The sequence below is a fragment of the Salvelinus alpinus genome, chromosome 30 (genome assembly GCF_045679555.1).
Source record: "Salvelinus alpinus chromosome 30, SLU_Salpinus.1, whole genome shotgun sequence".
NCBI classification, from domain to species: domain Eukaryota; kingdom Metazoa; phylum Chordata; class Actinopteri; order Salmoniformes; family Salmonidae; genus Salvelinus; species Salvelinus alpinus.
In genome coordinates this window covers 37,269,124-37,288,275 of record NC_092115.1, presented here as the reverse complement: position 1 = coordinate 37,288,275, position 19,152 = coordinate 37,269,124, and the positions used below count along the sequence as shown (strand labels likewise).

Sequence of the window (19,152 nt, the reverse complement as noted above, 5' to 3'; positions counted from 1 at the left end):
TGCGTCGGACTCATTAAAGGAAAAAATATTTGTCCAGTTCGAGGTGAGTAATTGCTGTTCTGATGTCCAGAAGCTCTTTTCGGTCATAACAGACGGTAGCATCAACATTATGTACAAAATAAGTTACTAACAATGCAAAAAAACTAACAAAATAGCACAGTTGGTTAGGAGCCGTAGTTAGCTTAGAGTGTATCGTAAAAATACAGCTCTGTAATATATAACACTTGATTGGGGAGATGTCAGGACCATATAAACAAAGTAAAAAAGAAACAACAATATTTCCTCCAGAGGAGCTATAAATCACTCAATTCAAACCAGAATATTAGCATTTTGTCTTGTTATTCCATGGGCTAGCCTAGCTTAGCCGCAAACCCATTCATCTCTATGTCAAGATCGCTGACAGTTTTCACTCGATCAATGTCAACATTTAAACCTTACAATTTCAACATAAAAGGGTTAGTATCACTCAGATAACCATTTCGACTAACATTTTTATAGATAATGTGCATACTACACTCAACAAAAATATAAATGCAACATGTAAGTGTTGGTCCCAAGTTTCATGAGCTGAAATAAAAGATCCCAGAAATGTTCCATATGCACAAAAAGCTTATTTCTCTCAAATTTTGTGCACAAATTTGTTCACATCTGTGTTAGCGAGCATTTTTCCTTTGCCAACATAATCCATCCACCTGACTGGTGTGGCATATCAAGAAGCTGATTATTAATCATGATCATTACACAGGTGCACCTTGTGCTGGTAAAAGGCCACTCTAAAATGTGCAGTTTTTCAGACAACACAATGCCACAGATATCTCAGGTTTTGAGGGAGTGTGCAATTGGCATGCTGACTGCAGGGATGTCCACCAGATCTGTTGCCAGAGAATTGAATGTTCATTTCTCTACCATAAGCTGCCTCCAACGTTGTTTTAGAGTGCGTCCAACCGGCCTCACAACCACAGACCATGTGTAACTACCCCAGCCGAGGACCTCCACATCCGTCTTCACCTGCGGGACCGTCTGAGAAGGCTGATGAAAAACTGTGGACTTGCGCAACCAAATAATTTCTGTCCGAAAACGTCCTTACCAGGGTCTTAACCTGACTGCAGTTCGGCGTCGTAACCGACTTCAGTGGGCAAATGCTCACCTTCGATGGCCACTGGCGCACTGGAGAAGTGTGCTCTTCATGGATTAATCCCAGTTTCAACTGTACCGGGCAATGGCAGACGTGTGGACGAGCAGTGTGCTGATGTCAATGTGTTAAACAGAGTGCCCCATGGTGGGGTTATGGTATGGGCAGGCATAAGCTACTGACAACGAACACAATTGCATTTAATCGATGGCAATTTAAATGCACAGAGATACCATGATGAGATCCTGTGGCCCATTGTTGTGCCATTTATCCGCATCCATCACCTCATGTTTCAGCATGATAATGTAACAACATTCCACAGGCCACAATCAACAGCCTGATCAACTCTATGCGAAGGAGTTGTGTCGCGCTGCATGAGGCAAATGGTGGTCACACCAGATACTGACTGGTTTTCTGAACCACGCCTCTACCTTTTTTTAAGGTATCTGTGACCAACAGATACATATGTGTATTCTGTCATGTGAAATCCATAGAATAGGGCCTAATTCATTTATTTCAGTTGACTGATTTCCTTATATGAACTGTAACTCAGTAAAATCTTTGAAATTGTTACCTGTGTACATACCTTTTTAACAGAACAAAGAAATAGAAGACAGGAGGGAGGGGAGAAGCAAACCGCTGCGCTCATTCTCCTTCGCGTCCCCTGCTGGTGGCAACAGGTATAAACAATTCCCAATGGAAATCGTTGGAAGACCAAAATAATAGTGGATTATACTAGGGGTTCCCCAACTTTTTCAATCGGGGCCTCCCTTCCAGAATTGGGGAACATCCCGTCCACCCCCATCCCGTGCAAGTCTATTTCTGTGGGCACAAACACTGTTCATGACACAAACTGTTTACACCCCTCTTGATGGAGATGGAGAGAATTTTGCAGGTTTAAAGCTTATTTCCTACAATTCTACACATTTTGTCATGGGGTGCAAAGAAAATGTTGCCGTTTTAAAGCAAATTTTCTTGCAATTCTATACATTTTGCCATGTCTAATGTGTATTCATGTGATATTTGAGTGACTAAAAAATGACAACAATATCTATGGTCTAAAAAATCTAAATAAAAAAACTGTAGCTGACATGAGCTAATTGATCTGGACATTTCTGAAAAGTTATACATCTCTCTCTAAGGTATGCAATGACTAAGATGACAAGAGGAATTGATGATGCATTTGACCCAATTTCAAAATTGCACCTTGTACATTCTACTATTAAAACTTTCAAGAGTAAATTTAAAGCCGGACTGAGTTCCTGCCGAACCGCGCGCTCCCCCTTGTGGGCGCAACCCACTATTTGACACAACAATATCTAAACCATGTTTACATTATCTTATGGGCAGCCACAACTATACTGTATGAAAATAAACATTCATACTTAAGATAGGTTTCTGAGCTTTTTCAAAACTTGTACGTCACAAATTATAAACCTACAATTGTTATTTGTAGATCAGTCAGTCACAATTGACCCATGATACATTGTGGTTTTGATCCTCTCGAACACGGCCATGGACTACTATAGCTACATCGCAAAATAACATCAGACTTTTCGGAAGCGAGACAGTAGATGATGGTTGGAAGAGCGCATTTAACTGGAAAAGCCAGTTAAATGGCATCCTTTTCGAGGACAAGAGCAAGATGTATGTCAGAAGGAAAAGTGCAGTATTATCACAAGGAAAGGTATACTTGGAATACGGGGGAGGATTAGAGGGGAAAAGAGAGGCCGATGAGGTCTAAGAGAGAGAAGGAGGAAAAGGGTGTTTGAGTCGGTTAGAAATGGCGGGCGGAAAAAAAGGAGATGGTTTGTTTGTTTAAAGAAGAATGGTAGAAAGTGTGAGCTGTACGCCGGATAGAAGACAGGAGGAGAAATGGAAGTGAATGAGGGCGAAGTATCGGTGGTAGGTGCGGTAAAGTAAGTCATCGGAGATCGATGTATACACCGAGGATCAGGATGAAGAAGAATCTGTGACAGTAGGAGTGAAGTTTATGGAGAAAGTGGACTCTTGCCTTTTGGCTGATCCATTTGTGGTTTCACAGTGGGTGGAAAAAGAGTTTGGTCATGTGGAATCGGTGAGGGTAACTAGAAGTGGTCTATTGATAATTGTTTGTGTTTCTGTTGGGCAGAGGACGAATGCGCTTGAAGTAAAACGAATGGGGGTAAGTAAAGTGAAGTGTTTCGTTCTCAAGAAAAAGGCATCAATGAAAGGAGATATAACTGGGCTAGGAGTAGATATAGACGTTGACCAGTTGAAGGCAAAGATTCCCGGTGTATGTGATGTTCGGCGTTTGATGCGACGCAGACAGGGTGGGGAAACAGAAGAGTCAGTGACTGTTCTTTTGAGTTTTGAAGTATACGGTGGCAGCTGCAGCTGCAGAGAGGCATTTGGGTGTGCAGGAGAGTTACAGGATGTGGTGACGTCCCATCCTTTTAGGGTGATGGCATGAGGTAGAAATAAATACATTTAATTAGTGGAGTAGGGGGGTGTTAATTTTATTTTATATCATTTTGAAATTAGTGAATATAGTGTTAGATGGTAGGGTATTTATTTAGTACATTTTTCTATTTTAAGTAAAGTATAAGGTCTAGTAGGTGGCAGTAATATAACAAATTGGATGCCAACCGTCGTTAAACCTCAGAAGAAGAAAATGAAAGACCTCCAATCGTCAACATGACTGGCTGCGTTTTGCTACAATCATTATTTAGTTTTCTAAGGACCCATAAAATAGAGGCAGTGGGAGAACCTTTTCAAGTAAACTAGTTAGTTAACTTTACATATCACCAGCTTGCTAACTTCATATTCGCTATCTTGATGTACTTTATTTATCGTTGTAACACCAAATGCATTTGTAGCTAGGTAGGTAACGTTAGCTAGCTAACAGCCATGGAAGAGGGTGAAAGGATTAGCTAGCACTTCCAGGTGTCAGAGAAGGGAGAGTAGGCTACTCGGGATAGGGAAGTCCCAGTCCCTAGCGAGAAAAACTGAGGACAGAGTGATATAGCAACGTAATATTAAGGGCTGTCTAACTTGAGTATAATGGAAAGGGAAAAAATGCAGCCTGTTTCCTTGTGATGTTTTCTGTCTTCAGATACAGAGAGCTGTCAAAGCCTGTCTGCAGCTGAAGAGGTCCCAGTGAATGTCCCAAGAGAGTAAGGGTATATCCTTGTATGCCATGGAGTATATACAGTTTTAAAAGTCACACAATGTATAAACCTATTACAACTGGAGCAGACCAACCCTGTTGGGTGTGCAGGCTTCTGTTTTAGCGCAGTGTAACGGATATGAAATGGCTAGCTAGTTAGCGGTGGTGCGCGCTAATAGCGTTTCAATCGGTTACGTCACTCGCTTTGAGACCTTGAAGTAGTGGTTCCCCTTGCTCTGCAAGGGCCGCGGCCTTTGTGGAGCGATGGGTAACGACGCTTCGTGGGTGACTGTTGATGTGTGCAGAGGGTCCCTTGTTCGCGCCCGTGTCGAGGGGACGGACATAAAGTTATACTGTTACACCAGCACTAAAACACCTGATTCAACATATCAAGCCTAATTTGTTAATAAACCAGTGTCCTAATCTGCTCACCCAATAGATCAGGTTGGCCACCACTGGTATTGGCTTTTTTTGGTTCACCGGAAATTGTTTTGGTAATAATAGCCTACTTGTTACTAAAATGTCTAACCTTTACATATGCGTTAGCTTACTTATACACATTGAAATTATATGAAATTGTTGATTCTTTGAAGTTGTTTAAACTTGTTTTAATTGTTAACTATTATTCAAGATTAACTAGTGTTGATGTTGATTATTCACAGATCACATTCCTGCAATAAAGAGGGGAATCTCAAATTTGTCTGTTGTATTCTCAAATGAATATTACCTTTTTGTTCAATCATAAGCTCTCCAATTAGTTTTATTTGATTCTTGCAATTTTTTTTCAGGATATCAACCATGTGAACCCATTTTGCAGCTGATAATGGCATACAATGCCAGTGCAGCCATAGGCCTACAGCAGTGGTTCCCAACTCCAGTCCTTGAATACCCCCAACAGCACACTTTTTTTTGTAGCCCCAGACAAACATACCTGATTCAACTCATTGAGGGCCTGATAATTAGTTGACAAGTGTGTTTGTCTGGGGCTACACTAAAGCTGTACTGTTGGGGATACTCAAGGACTGGAGTTGGGAACCACTGGCCTACAGTGTAATGGCATTTGCCTTTTGGGCATTTGCATTGCACCCCTTGACATTGTGCATCTGAAGCATCACACACTGTTTACATATATCTTCTCAATTTAAAAATGATACCAGCAGACAATGTATATGAAGCTAGTCATTATACTAGATTTTGTACATGCCTTGTGCTGACATTACATATTTTGTAACAATGTAGCCTATTGTTAAAGTACATTATGTTTACAATATCATAAACAGTATTTTACACATTCCAAATGACATTTTATATATTCATACAGTTTAAGGGGGAACTTTAGTCATGACAAGGTGAAGGTGCTCTACTCAAATGACACATCCGAATCATTCAGATTGACCAAAGCACATATAACAACCATCTTGTATAATTGAGGGAAGTCTTCTTTCATATTTGGAAAAGGACGAAGTAGAAACGGATGCTTCTGCAGCATTGCTCATCTTCACAGTGGGACTCCAGTCAGCATGTGTGTCTTAATAACAGAGGTCAGCTGGGGAACCTACATACATAAACAAATGAAAAGCACACCTGATGTTAGAATATCACTTCTTCAGGTCACCTATACCATCAGGGCTCTTAATTGTTTGGTTGTGTTTAATTCATTCTGGTGTTTTAATGCCATATAAAGATTGCATCTATTGTTGGGCTGGAACAAGCAATAGTCAACACAGCAGGTTGTTCTATCCTATTGAGGCCTTTTTCCTATGTTGTAATGTCCATACATTTTCACTCTTATGAACAAATTTTAATTAGGTTATTATATGAATATATGACAACCACTGGAGCTTTTTTGGAAAATAATGCCCTCCAGGCAATATGGATGTCATATTGTACAATTTGTGGCTCCCCTTTTCATGGTCATGGCTAGAAGGGATCCAGTTTTTGTAAAAATTAACGTCATATTTGATATTTCGTAGCAGATTAGGAGAATTAGTTTACGGTTAGATAAAATATCCCCCCCCCCCAAAAAAAAAAAATATATATATACTTTTTGACAAAAGATGGATCCCTTTTAGCCAGGACCCCTTTTTCATAGGCCTTGATTACATGGTTGCATTCATTTACATTTAAGTCATTTAGCAGACGCTCTTATCCAGAGCGACTTACAAATTGGTGCATTCACCTTATGATATCCAGTGGAACAACCACTTTACAATAGTGCATCTAACTCTTTTAAGGGGGGGGGGTTAGAAGGATTACTTTATCCTATCCTAGGTATTCCTTAAAGAGGTGGGGTTTCAGGTGTCTCCGGAAGGTGGTGATTGACTCCGCTGACCTGGCGTCGTGAGGGAGTTTGTTCCACCATTGGGGTGCCAGAGCAGCGAACAGTTTTGACTGGGCTGAGCGGGAACTGTACTTCCTCAGAGGTAGGGAGGCGAGCAGGCCAGAGGTGGATGACAAGGTCGTTTTTATTGGTCTGTTGTCAGTATCAGTAGGGTAGGGTAGGCTACCATCGTATTAAAAAACATTCTGCTAATTTCTCCAGTCATATAAAGTATAGTATAATTGCATGAAAAGTTTATCAAAAGGCCACATTATTCCCATGCGAAGGAAACAGCTCTGATATTGCCTATGCACCTATGTCACTAACGTTACGCGCTTATTAATAGCCTACATTATCACTATCCAATCTACTCATCACATGAATGGTAGATTTACATTAGTGTGCAAATGCGATGATAGAGGCACACAATTCTTTGTTATTGCATTTTAATGGTGAAAAATTGCTTCCCTAAAACTTTAAACTCACGCGACACATGCTAATTGATAGACTACCAGCTATCTTGCTAGTTTTAGGCACTGTTATCATTTAGTTTGGGGAAGCCACTCGGCTGTTGTTGTCAGAAGAATAAATGCGGTGGTCTTCCAACATGGCAGCCAGGAGGCGTCGTACGTCAACCGCGAGCCCTTTATTGTTGTCTACGTCATTTCAATCTAGTTTCAAAACGAGATAGCAAGTATCATCTACAGTACCTACACGGAACAAAGTAATCATAAAGTTGCCTAACACCAAATGCAATTAGAAAGTAATTCATCCCTATGTGTGAGATTTATGTGGTTTTAAAAAATATGCCATAAATCTAACTTTTCTGGAATACAGTTCAAATAAATTGAAAAAAAAATGGTGGAACATTTTGCATGATGAAAATACATATCCATATTATATTTTTTTTGTATGGGGGTGTGATATTTATGTTCTTAAAATATATGATCATACATTTAAAAAAATATGTCACGTTTATATATGAGTTTTAAATATACAGTGCATTCGGAAAGTATTCAGATATCTTTCATTTCCCACTTTTTATTACGTTACAGCCTTACTCAAAAATTGATTAAATAGTTTTTTCCCCTCATCAATCTACACACAATACCCGATAACGACTAAGCAAAAACAGGTTAAGAAATTTTGGCAAATGTATTAAAAAAACAGAAATATCACATTTACATAAGTATTCAGACCCTTTACTCAGTACTTTGTTGAATCACCTTTGGCAGAAATGACACTACAAGCTTGGCACACCTGAATTTGAAGAGTTTTTCCCATTCTCCTCTGCAGATCCTCTCAAGCTCTGTCAGGTTGGATGGGGAGCGTCGCTCCACAGCTATTTTCAATTCTCTCCAGAGATGTTCGATCGGGTTCAAGTCCGAGCTCTGGCTGGGCCACTCAAGGACATTCAGAGACTTGTTCCGAAGCCAGTCCTGTGTTATCTTGGCTGTGTACTTAAGGTCGTTGTCCTGTTGGAAGGTGAACCTTCGCCCCAGTCTGAGGTCCTGTGCGCTCTGGAGCAGGTTTTCATCAAGGATCTCGCTGTACTTTGCTCCGTTCATCATTCCCTCGATCCTAATTAGTTTCCCAGTCCCTGCCGCTGAAAAACATCACCACAGCATGATGCTGCCACCACCATGCTTCACCGTAGGGATGGTGCCAGGTTTCCTACTGACGTGAGGCTTGGCATTCAGGCCAAAGAGTTCAATCAAGGTTTCATCAGACCAGAAAATCTTGTTTCTCATTGTCTGAGTCCATTAGGTGCCTTTTGGCAAACTTCAAGCAGGCTGTCATGTGCCTTTTACTGAGGAGTGGCTTCCGTCTGGCCACTCTACCATAAAGGCCTGATTGGTGGAGTTCTGCAAAGATAGTTGTCCTTCTGGAAGGTTCTCCCATCTCCACAGAGGGTCTCTGGAACTCTGTCAGAGTGACCATCTTGGTCTTGGACCATCCAGACCTTCTTGGTCACCTCCCTGACCAAGGCACTTTTCCCCAGTTTCCCCCAGTTTGGCCGGGCGGCCAGCTCTAAGAAGAGTCTTGGTGGTTCCAAACTTCTTCCATTTAAGAATGATGGAGGCCACTGTGTTCTTGGGGACCTTCAATGCTGCAAACATTTTTTGGTACCCTTCCCCAGATCTGTGCCTTGACACAATTCTGTCACAGGGGTGTGCCTTTCCAAATCATGTCCAATCAATTGAATTTACCATAGGTGGACTCCAATCAAGTTGTAGAAACATCTCAAGGATGACCAATGGAAACAGGAGGCACCTGAGGAAGCACTTCTTATGTAAATAAGGTATATAAGGTCATATATGGCCATATATTACTTTTCCGTATAGGGTCACTGGTCTTACCGCCTTAGTGGATCACGCCAGCAATAGAGGTCGCCAGCTTGTAGTCCTAAAAACCGGATATGAGTTAGCGGTTTCTACTTCTGGTTCATTGGCCATTCCTATGGAGGAAATTAATGTGGAAAGAATGGGGTTTTGGGATCAATGCCTTAAATAAGGTCTGAGTTTAACACAGGCTTAGGAGTTCTTATACATTTTGTTCTATTTGTATTTGTATTTATTAAGGATCCCCAGCTACTCTTCCTGGGGTCCAGCAACATTAAGGCAGTTACAGTATATACAATTGAAAATATTACATGACATTTCATAAAACTTTACCCAATGTATTTAGTGTGTTGCCTCAGGCCACTACTCCACTATCACATATTTACAATACAATATCCATGTGTAAGTGTGTGTAGAGTGTGTGTCTTATCATGTGTATATGTGTCTGTGCCTGCAGTGTGTGTTTCTCTTCACAGTCCCCGCTGTTCCATAAGGTGTATTTTTATCTGTTTTTTAAATCTGATTCCACTGCTTGCATCAGTTACATGATGTTGAATAGAGTTCCAAGTAGCCATGGCTCTATGTAGCACTGTGCGCCTCCCATAGTCTGTTCTTGACTTGGGGATTGTGAAGAGACCTTTGGTGGCATGCCTTGTGGGGTATGCATGAGTTTCCGAGCTGGGTGCTAGTAGTTTAAACAGACACCTCCGTGCATTCAGCATGTCAACACTTTTTACAAAAATAAGTAGTGATGAAGTCAATCTCTCCTCCACTTTGAGCCATGAGAGATTTACATGCATATTATTAATGTTAGCTCTCCAAGTACATTTAAGGGCCAGCCGTGGTGCCCTGTTCTGGGCCAGTTGTTATTTTCTGAGGTCCCTCTTTGTGGCACCTGACCACATGACTGAACAGTAGTCTATGTGCGACAAAACTAGAGTCAGTAGGACCTGCCTTGTTTATAATGTTGTTGAAAAGTCAGAGCAGCCCTTTATTATGGATAGACTTGTCCCCATCTTAGCTACTGTTGGATCAGATTGTTTTGTCCATGACAGGGTTACACCAAGCAGTTTAGTCACCTCAACTTGCTCAATTTCCACATTGTTTATTACAAGATTTAGTTGAGGTTTAGGGTTTAGTGAATGATTCGTCCCAAATACAATGCTTTTAGTTTTTGAAATATTTATGACTAACTTATTCCTTACCACCCATTCTGAAACTATCTGCAGCTCTTTGTTGTCTCTGTTGACTGTTATATAGCAGCTTCCCACCAGAATGGGCTTTAGGTGAGGCAGAGGAACCTGTAGCCATATTACTTCAACAGTATCACGAGATCCTCTCTAAGCTTTACAGGAATGTGGTTCTGAATATAAAACGGCAACACTTCCACCTTTGACATTTCTAGCTTGTTTATAACCATTTATTACTACCACTGTATCATCAAAGGTATTATCTAAGTGAGTTTCAGAGATTGTCAGAATATGAATGTCATCTTTTACTAGCAAATTATTTATTTCATGAACATTGTTTCTTAAGCTACATATGTTAACGTGGGCTATTTTTTGCACTTCTGGGATGCTTGATTGTTTTCATTGCTTTACTGGGAAGCTTAGCAGAAGTAGACATGCTCATGTTATGTTAGTGCAGGGTGAGCTGGACTCCCTACTAGGACACTCTGGTTCATAGGCACATGATTACTGCATACAATAGCTGTAGGATCAGCAGAGGCATTCCATGAACCCAAACTATTTGGAATAATATATTAATATGATGCAGTCGTAGAGGGTTTTGCGCGCCGACTTCACCGTTTCCGATGTTACTGCTAAATGATGTAAAAGTTGGGATTAAACCATATGAAAAATTTAAATAAAGCAAAAAAGCAAAATAGAAGAAACTCACCTTTTTTGAAACATTCACTGTCGCTGTCAGAGCATGTGCCAGTGTATGCGCTTTCCCCAATGCGCTGGTCCAGTTGGGAGAGCTCCGGCGTGCCAGGCCCCCCTCCCGTTGCCTTAATGCTGCGGTTATGTATGGCTATTCTTTTTTTCCCTTGCAGTTTAATAAGGTCAGACCATTTCTTTTTCACATCAGCCACAGTTCTGTCTTGATGCCCCACCTCATTCACTGCAGTGGCGATACACTCCCAAGCTACCTGTTTGGCTTTGTTTGTCAATCCACTATTTAGTCCACCAAATAATACGTGTTGCCTGTCTTCAATCTCCTCTACCATCGCCGTGATCTCGTCTTCCAAAAAAATTGCTTTTCATGGCTATTCCTGACTAAACTCTCATTTGTGCTAGCATTCTATAAGGGGAAATCGCTGATTGTACACAGCCTGGAGGTGTGTTGGGTCATTGTCCTGTTGGGGAAAAAAACACCTATTAATTGAAATGCATTCCATGAAGTGGGTTTAGAGAATGCCAAGAGTGTACAAAGCTGTCATCAAAGCAAAGAGTGCCTACTTTGAAGAATCTCAAACATAACATATATTTTATTTGTTTTAACACTTTTTTGGTTACTACATGATTCCATGTATTATTTCAGAGTTATTTCAGAATAGTGATGTCTTCACTATTATTCTACAATGTAAAGAAAAACCCTGGAATGAGTAGGTGTGTCCAGACTTTTGACTGGTACTGTATCTGTGACTGTCACGTTCCTGACCTTATTTCCTTTGTTTAGTCTTTGTTTAGTTGGTCAGGACGTGAGCTGGGTGGGTGTAGTCTATGTTATGTGTTTCTTTGTTTAGGTTTGTCTTATTGGCCTGATATGGTTCTCAATCAGAGGCAGGTGTTTTACGTTGTCTCTGATTGGGAACCATATTAAGGTAGCCTGTTTTCACTGTTGGTTTGTGGGTGATTGTTCCTGTTCTTCCGTTCATCTGTTTTTGTGTTCTCTAGTTCGGGACTGTAGCTTCGTTGGGTTTTTGTCTGTTTATTGTTTTGTTCATTATTGAAAAAGTATTCTAATAAATATGGATACATACCACGCTGCGCTTTGGTCCTCCTCTCCTTCTACCGACGAAAGCCATTACAGTGACCAACAGATGCATATCTGTATTCCAAGTAACGTGAAATCCGTTGATTAAGTTCTAATGAACTTTTTTTAAATTGATTGATTTCCTCATATGAACTATAACTCAGTAAAATATTAGAAATTGTTGCATGTTGCATTTATATTTTTGTTCAGTATAGCTATAATTTACCATCATGCTAAAACTAATTGAGAGCAATTGTGTCTTTTTGTAGGCACTAACATAGGCAAACTTAAAAATGCACAAAAAGTTACTTTAGCTGATTAAGATGATCTCATAGGAGATCTTGTACGTTTTGTTCTAAGCCTGTGTTTACCACAGACCTTAATTTCAGCGTTTATTAAAACACCCTCCAAAACCCCCATTAAGTATTTATGTAATCAAAACAAGCACATAAAGGCTTCATAATTCATAAAGGTCATGTTTAACCTCTTAATTAAGGATCGGAACCTTTTCTTCAATTTTCCCCTAAAATGACATACCCAAATCTAACTGCCTGTAGATCAGGATCTGAAGCAAGGATATGCATATTCTTGATATCATTTGAAACACTTTGTGGAAATGTGAAATTAACGGGAAAAAAACATTTTTTCCCCCCATCTTTGAAATGCAAGAGAAAGGCCATAATGTACTATTCCAGGTTAGGTGCAATTTAGAATTTGGCCACTAGATGGCAGCAGTGTATGGGCAAAGTTTTAGACTGATTCAATGAACCATTGCATTTCTGTTCAAAATGTTGTATCAAGACTGCCCAAAAGTGCCTAATTGGTTTATTAATACATTTTCAAGTTCCTAACTGTGCACTCTCCTCAAACAATAGCATGGTATTATTTCACTGTAATAGCTACTGTAAATTGGACAGTGCAGTGACAAGAATTTAAGCTTTCTGCCCATATCAGATATGTCTATGTCCTGGGAAATTTCCTGTTACTTACGACCTCAAGTTAATCACATTAGTCTACGTTAGCTCAACGTACCGTGGGGGGACACCGATCCCGTAGAGGTTAACCAAAAATGCAGTTTTAAGAAAATAGAGTTAAGAAAATATTTACTAAATAAACTAAAGTAAAAAATGTAAAAAGTAACACAATAGAATAACAATAACGAGGCTATATACAGGGGGTACCAGTACCGAGTCAATGTCCAGGGGTACAGGTTAGTCGAGGTAATTTGTACATGTAGGAAGGGGTAAAGTGACTGTGCATAGATAATAAACAGTGAGTTTGATGGTTCGTCTGAGGGCACAGCAGGATTTCTTATAAGCGTCTGGATTAGTGTCCCGCTCCTTGAAAGCAGCAGCTCTATTCTTTAGCTCGGTGCGGATGTAGCCTGTAATCCATGGCTTCTGGTTGGGATATGTACGTACGGTTACTGTGGGGACGACGTCGCCGATGCACTTATTGATGAAGCCGGTGACTGAGGTGGTAACTCCTCAATGCCATTGGATGAATCCCGAAACATTTTCCAGTCTGTGCTAGCAAAACAGTCCTGCAGCATAGCATCTGCGTCATCTGACTACTTCCGTATTGAGCGAGTCACTGGCTTTAGTCTTTGCTTGTAAGCAGGAATCAGGAGGATAGAATTATGGTCAGATTTGCCAAATGGAGGGCGAGTGAGAGCTTTGTATGCGTCTCTGTGTGTGGAGTAAAGGTGGTCTAGAGTTATTTTTCCTCTGGTTGCACATGTGACATGCTGGTAGAAATTAGGTAAAACGTATTTAAGTTCCATTAGCACTGACAAGTATGAGACAGATCCCATAAAGTCACTGGTCTCTCTCCACACGAGGTGCTGACTGGCCATCCCATGTGGATGACAAATACACCTTTTCCCCAGAACAGGTTGTCCCTGCAAGGAATGGAGGAAGACATGGTTGAGTATTGTGTCACCCTTAACAGTGTTCTTAAGAGTATTTTCCCCCGGGTGAAGGCGTCTTTGCCAAATCTAGCAGTTGGAGCTGAACACTGTTTGAATCCAGGTGATTTTGTGGTGGTGAAAGACATTAGGAGAAAGAGTTGGAAGGAACCCCGTTGGAGAGGCCCGTAGCAAGTTCATCTGACTACCCCCACTGCGGTGAAGGTTGCTGAGAGAGATACCTGGATCCATGAGTCGCACTGCAGACGAGTTCCTGATACAGAAGAAGATGGGGCCTCGCCAGTTCCAGTGGTGCAGTGTGGCCCTCCTCTGCATTAGCACAGGTGTGCTAATAAGAACAGTAAGTTGTCCTCTTGTGGGAAACCTGACAGAAGTAGATGAGATGAGTCTAAAGCCAAAGGGAACAACACAGGCCCGGATTAGTGGCCAAGAAGTAGATGGTCATCGGAGAAGGAGAGCCCTGCTGGGCCCCCATAACATGACAACAATCTGTTCCTCTCTAGAGCAGAAATGGTTGCTAATCTTACGTCTGGACAAAAAGTGTGTTGGATGTGTGGGTTGGGGCCAGTTATTAAGGTAGGAGCAGGTTTACCACTTGTGGGAGTTCCCATAGGGGTAAATTTGATATGCAAATGGACTTACCATTCTTAGTAGAGATGCCACATAACCCTGACCCAATGACGTTTTCTGCATTACACAACCACAGTTAACCATTAACAATGCCGACACTGGTGAACCTGGTAATGTTACTTCTGGTATTTCAGTCTATCATGTTATTATCCCTTTGTGAGGAGCTCCGAATGGAACCTATTGATGGAACCTATTGGCTGTGTGGTAAGATGGCTTACTATAGCTTTCCCTCGAACTGGGGAGGTGCTGTTGGGTTTGTGGTGACAGCTATGAGAACCGTTCCAAATAATTAGAGGGATCTGAAGGCTCTGTTAAGAGACTACAAACCTCCTGGAATGAGGAGAGATATGAGGTCTCTAACTGACATCACTCACACACCTGCCTCCGGGTTATTTGGTGTGTTCTTCCCTGGGTATGGAGTTGCATGTGCCCTAGACCAAATTCGTGACATCTCTAGACACACAGAGAAAATTGGCAATGAACTAAAATAATTGCGTAAGTTAGCTCTGCAAAACAGAGAGGCTCTTGACTCTCTTCTGGCAGGTTAAGGGGGCACTTGTGCAATGATTGACAATGAAGGTTGTACTTTTGTCCCAGATTAAAAAAACATGAGCTGGCGCACACCCAGAAAAAATAGTTTGTGTGGAGGTGCTGACTATCAGCGAATAAACTATAAACTATCAAAATAAAGAAAGTCGCACACTTCATGTATAAACTCCCAGCAATTTAATGAGTATTATCCAATGTTTCGGGCATCACTGTGCCTTCCTCAGGATGACCACTCTTCTAATGTGACTGGTCTTGCCGAATACATTGCCACTGTTGCTAAGAAAAATCCACCAAAACCAGAGTGGACGCTTGCAACTTGGTTGGAATCCCTGTTTGGAAGTTGGGGATCCCAAATTGCCCAATGTGCTACAGCGTGCGTTTTTTGCTTAGTTTGCCTAATTGTGTTATTAACATGCTGTAAGGCTATCTGTGCCTCTCTGGCTAATAAGATCTCAGCAGCTATCAGCTTTCATTCCCCCCTGTAGAGAAGGATGATGAGTAATGATTGAAGGTTGTTTTCATTTGAACAAGTTTAGAAGGTAATGTCATCTAAACCAATAATCTGTTTCCATTACGTGGAACACTGAGCTAATGAGCCAGCACCAACTTTTTGAAGGTCTTAGCAGATTTGTTACACAACAGGTTTTATGATTTGACTAAGTAGATGTCAAGGGACAGTTAATGCAGAACATATGTCAATGCAACCGATTGCGGTAAGAGCTTTGGAGATTTATTCACCTCTTAATCTACAGATCTCTTGTGTATGTGTGTGCATTTTTGATATACTCACTCCCGTTGATTATAACCTTTGATTGTAGATTTTAGCTTTATTATGATGATTATGAATTAAATTAGATTCACTCCTGTTAATAGAAGTATAACCTTTATTATGATGATAGTATTACCATGAATGAACTTGGATAATAAAGAAGCATATGTGTAACTGTATGAAGTGAAGGTCTTAAGTTAAGACATTCTACTGCAAAGGTTTTAGAAATTGGATTGTCAACCCAGAAAGAAGGGTTTGAAAGGATTAAGTGGCTGTTTTATGTGTTGATTTCGCTTACTTATAATGATGTATTTTGATAGAACTTCCCTTTGAACGAAGCTATAATCTAATGCTTACCATAAAATGTAAAGATTATTATCACAGAGTGATGAGGATGGAATGTGAGGGAAATTTTGTTGTCTGACGAGATAGCCTTGAATTGTACATACAATCATTGGTTCCTGTAGGTGCTGAGTAGAGATATAAGGGGGAGACGGTCATGACCCTCTCCTTAGGAACATCTGGCAGAACGGCCAGAATATGTTTAAGTTAAGATAGGAGACGGAGCCAGTCACATGTAGGAACCAATCCAATGAATCATGTTTATGTAGGTTTTTATGTAGCTGTATTTAAGGCACTATATAAGGAAGGCCCATTTAGAGCTCACTTCAGACTGGTACTTTATGCATCTATGTTGGACTGTTACCTCTCCAGCTTGCTGACAATAAAGAGTGGTTAATTTAATATTGACTTTGAGTGTCCCTGTGTTGAATTTCCACAACAAACGCAAGCAGCAAAGTCATTACAAGCATGAGCAGCAGGAGGCTTTGGGCATTCTGCCAGTGTTGCAGGGGAAGTGTATCTGCATGGCCACGACTAGTTGGGGGTTGGAAAAATCTGTTTTTTGCACCACCACCAGTGGGGAGTAGAAATCTGCAGTGACCACAGGCACAAGAAACATGAAAATAAATGTTGTGCATGCAGTTGTATGCAAGTAACATTTTGAGGAACCAGGGGTTGAATCCGGTTCAGGGAACAGAACCGAAAACAGAAAATAACAAAGGAACAGAACTGTTATTTTAAAAGCATGGGAACCGGTTAATAATATTATTTTACATTCCAGGCATTTATTTCTAGTCCCACAACAAAGCGCCTATGCAAAGTCCTCACTCTGTCACTCAGAAACTTATTTCAATATTTGCCTACAAGCTGAAAATATTTGCCTGTGCGTGTTTAGGTTACCTGCCCCTGCCCCTCCGAAGCATAGGCTACTGTACTGATATTAGAAGCTTTTGTACCCGTTTCCTCCAGCATCTTCACAAGGTCCTTTGCTGTTGTTCTGGGATTGATTTGCACTTTTCACACCAAAGTACGTTCATCTCTAGGAGAGCTTGTATTTCAGTCTATCAAGCTCAAGCTTGTTAGCTAAAAGTACATTCAAAGTTCCTCAATTGAACCCACTCCTTCTAGGTATAATTCTGTGGACCTAATTCATAACAAGATGCCCAGCGCTTCAAGTCTCCTCCTCAACCCTCTTGCTCTCTCCCCACTCGCAAAATTTCAGGTACATCTTGCGCCATAGGCTATACTAATCTGTCCATCACGCATGTAAACAACTAGCTTGCTTGCTCTATCCGCACTGATTGGTGATGTAATTTAATAAGATAAATGTAAAAAAAAATGTATATTTCACTGGTAAACAACAGGTGTAGCCTAAAAGGGAAACACTTACTTACGGGCCCTTCCCAAAAATGCAGAGACGAAGAAATAGAAAAGTAAAACACGCCATAATAAAAGTAATTATAAATAAACAAAGAGCAATGATAACTTGTCTATGTACACGGGGTATCAGTACCGAGTCGGTAAATTACACTCACGCCAATAAAGCAGGATTGAAAAGAATCACGGGTAAACTGGGATAGAGAACATGCATGGGTTTGTCGGTATTGGATCCTCTGCTCAGATGCGGTGTGAGAACGTTGCCTGGTGATGTCAACAGCTCCACTGTTGTCAGCCAGGTACTGTAGCTCTCTGGTAGAAGCAAGGAATCAGCAGCGGCGGCAGCATTGCTTCGAGACTGAAAATGGCGCGGACAGATAGGGCTGCCATGATTCTTGCTCTTAGGAAACTTTGCAGTATTTTGTTTTTTTTATGTGTTATTTCTTACATTATTAGCCCAGGAAATTGTTGGTGTTATTAGATACAGCCGGGAAGAACTTTTGGATATCAGAACGGCAGTAACTCACCAGCATTACCAACATTACGACCAGGAATACGACTTTCCCGAATCGGATCATTTGTTCGTACCCCAGAGATTTCATTCCAGAGAGATATCAGGGATTGTAGCGTACTCTGTTTCACTGTCAGCGATTTGGTGAATGGATAAGGCGGAGTCAGGCGCAGGACACAGGTATGAGTAATAAACAGAGAATTTACTCAAAATTTAAGCAATGTTCCAACAAGGAAAAATACAGATATCCAGAGCACAAAATAACGAACCCACATGACAACGACAATCACGCACAAAACAGAAAGGGAAGCCAGAGGGTTAAATAAGGAACATTGATTATGGAATGGAAACCAGGTGTGTATAATGAAGACAAAACAAAACGAAAATTAAACATGGATCGGTGGTGACTAGAAAGCCGGTGACGTCGACCGCCAAACGCCGCCCGAACAAGGAGAGGGACCAACTTCGGCGGAAGCCGTGACATTCACGGAAACATGGCTCTCTTGGGATATACAGTCTGAATCCGTACAGACAGTTGGGTTCTCAGTTCGTCACGCAGACAGGAATAAATATCTCTCTGGGAAGAAAAAGGGTGGGGGTGTATGTTTCATGATTTACTACTCATGGTGTGATTGTGATAAGATACAGGAACTCAAGTCCTATTGTTCACCCAACCTACAATACCTCACAATCGTATGCTGACCGTATTACCTCCCAAGATAATTATTTTCGGCTATAGTCACAGCCGTGTAAATTCCCCCTCAAGCCAATACCACAACGGCCCTCAAAGAACTTCACTGGACTTTATGCAAACTGGAAACCACATATCCTGAGGCCTCATTTATTGTCGCTGGGGATTTTAACAAAGCAAATTAGAGAAAAACGCTACCGAAGTTCTATCAACACATCAACTGTAGCGCTGCTAAAACATTCAACCATTGCTTCTCCAACTTCCAGGGTGCCTACATGGCCACCCCCTGCCCTCCCTTCGGCAAATCTGATCACAACTCCATTTTGCTCCTCCCGTCCTATAGGCAAAAACTCAAACAGGAAGTACCCGTGCAAAGGACTATTCAACGCTGGTCTGACCAATCGGAATAAACGCTTCAAGATTGTTTTGATCACG

General features: G+C 41.1%; 1 long non-coding RNA gene across 3 annotated transcripts; it reads right to left on the bottom strand.

Moving 5' to 3' along the window:
- Positions 1 to 4,866: 4,866 nt before the first annotated feature.
- On the bottom strand, positions 4,867 to 14,429 carry LOC139559862 (uncharacterized). Of its 3 annotated transcripts, XR_011671837.1 has the most exons (5): positions 13,343 to 14,429; positions 10,842 to 11,301; positions 8,961 to 9,058; positions 7,861 to 8,874; positions 4,867 to 5,835 (listed from the first exon to the last, which is right to left on the bottom strand). It is a non-coding gene; the product is annotated as an uncharacterized lncRNA (long non-coding RNA). The 3 variants fall into 3 exon arrangements; XR_011671838.1 differs by lacking the exon at positions 7,861 to 8,874 and having other exon boundaries at positions 13,343 to 14,420; XR_011671836.1 differs by lacking the exon at positions 4,867 to 5,835 and having other exon boundaries at positions 6,404 to 8,874; positions 13,343 to 14,420.
- Between the last annotated feature and the right edge of the window lie 4,723 nt (positions 14,430 to 19,152).